This window comes from Dipodomys ordii, unplaced genomic scaffold, assembly GCF_000151885.1.
Source record: "Dipodomys ordii isolate 6190 unplaced genomic scaffold, Dord_2.0 Scaffold3, whole genome shotgun sequence".
NCBI lineage: Eukaryota > Metazoa > Chordata > Mammalia > Rodentia > Heteromyidae > Dipodomys > Dipodomys ordii.
The window spans coordinates 985310-987409 of NW_012267219.1; positions in this window are offsets into that span (position 1 = coordinate 985310).

Below are 2100 nucleotides of genomic sequence, written 5' to 3' on the forward strand. Positions count from 1 at the left end.
AGATCCTGCCTTTCCCAGGACAGAAGTGTCTTCCACACTCCTACCTCAGCTGAGCAGACACACTGAGGTAGAAGCAAGGAAGGTGTAGACATATCACGGACAGAAGGGAAAGGATGGCCAGAGACAACAGGACTTCCCTGATGTTCCCAAGGAGCCAACATACCAATAGCCAAATGGCAGTGAGCTCCTACAAGAGAGCTAAGGGCCAGATCTGAGCTAGCCCAGGACAGAGAGTGCAGGTGCTGTGAAAAGAGTTACCCATATCCAAATGGGATATGTCCCTACAGACACACTGTGCGGGGGTGGGGGGAGGGTGCTGCAGTGTCTGGGGTGTGCCTTGTAGAAGGATGTAGAAAGATGAACTATAGAGTCATGGAAAATGAGAGAAAGCGAACCTAGGACTTCTGGCCAACAAAGGTTAGAGGAGAAACTGGCTTCCAGTTTTGGCTGAACACATTAAGATGCACTCAAGAAACAGAGACCTTTTCCCTGGAGACCATGAAACAACACATAAGCTTGGGAAAGCCTTTTACCCTGAGTCCCAGACCTTCTGGCTTCTCCTGGGCTGAGCTTTGTTTGTTTGTTTTGTTTTTGTGCCAATACTGGGCACTGTCTTTTCGTTTTTTTCACTCAAGGCTGGTGCTCTACCACATGAGCCACAGCTCCACTTCCAGCTTTTTGGAGGTTAAGTGGGGATAAAATTCTCACAGACTTTCCCACCTGGACTGGCTTCAAATGACAAAATGCACATCTCAGCTTCCATAGCTATAAGCCACTGGCTTCCTTTTTATATGAAAATGGGGGTGCTGTAACCTCCTGAGAGGAAGAACTTGGGGCCTGGAGATTCCTCACACTCTACAAATGTGAGCAGTTGCTTGCTTCCATCCAGATATTACAACTTCATAATTAACAGATCCCTTCTCCCTGTGGTTACTGGGAAAGTTTTAATTAATTCCTTGGGGTCAGGCCTGCTCCCCAACCCCCAGCCCCCAGTGGCTGTACAGCAGCAATCAGACCAGCTCATAGAGCATAACAGCAATTACAACCACAATCACTCCACAATTATTTTTGTTCCTTAACATTAAAAAAAAAAGAAGGGAAAAAAAAGGAAGAAAAGTTTGCAGCCTAGCAATGAGTAGAGCACATGAGCCATTTCCCTGAATTATCCCATTGGGTTCTCTCATCAGCCCTAGAGACAAACCAAGCAGGTATTCATTACTGACTTCTTGTAGTGACAGGAAAACGAAGCAGCCAGTGACTACAGAGCCACCTGTATGGAACTGGGACTTGAAACTGGTTCCAAGTGCAGGACACTCAAACATAGTACCCCAGTACTGCCCATCTTGGGGCTCCCTCTCTTGCCAGCTCTATCCCCCCCCCCATCTGTTACCATATAAAGCAGAGAAAACCAGGTCTTTTTAACACCAAGAGGCTGCAGAGTCCTGCACCAGTGACTCCACCCCCAGGCCACCTTCTCACACCCTGCCCCTGCCACCTACCTAGCCAGGCCTGATACAGGAGAGAGAGCCACTGGTCTCCATCCCAGTCCTCTGGGATTATACCTTTGTCATAGCACTTACAATCTGCCTCATTCTACCCCCACTTCCATCCCACATCTGAGATCCTTGATGATAGGCTGGCTCTGATGGTAGAGTCTTTTGCGAGCATAAAGCTCTGAATTAAAATCCCAGCAACACACACACACACACACACACATCCCTTCTGTCTGGCACCAATGGTTCACACCTGTAATCCTAACTACTCAGGAGGCTAAGATCTGAGAGTAGAAGTTAAAAGCCAAGCCCAGGCAGACAAATCCACCAGACTATTTTCTCCAGTTAAGTAACAAAAAGCCAGAAGTGGAGGTATGGCACAAGTGGTGAAGGGCCAGCCTTGAGCAAAAAAGCCAAGAGAGAATGGGAGGTCCTGAATTCAAAGCTCCATTATTGGCACAATAAAAGAAAAAAATCCTAGCTATTTTTTATGGTGAAAATACTGTACAGAGGGGGCTGGGAAGGTGGCTCAGTGGTAGAGCGCTTGCCTTGCATGCCTGAGGCCCTGGGTTCGATTCCTCAGCACCACATAAGCAAAAAGAAAAAA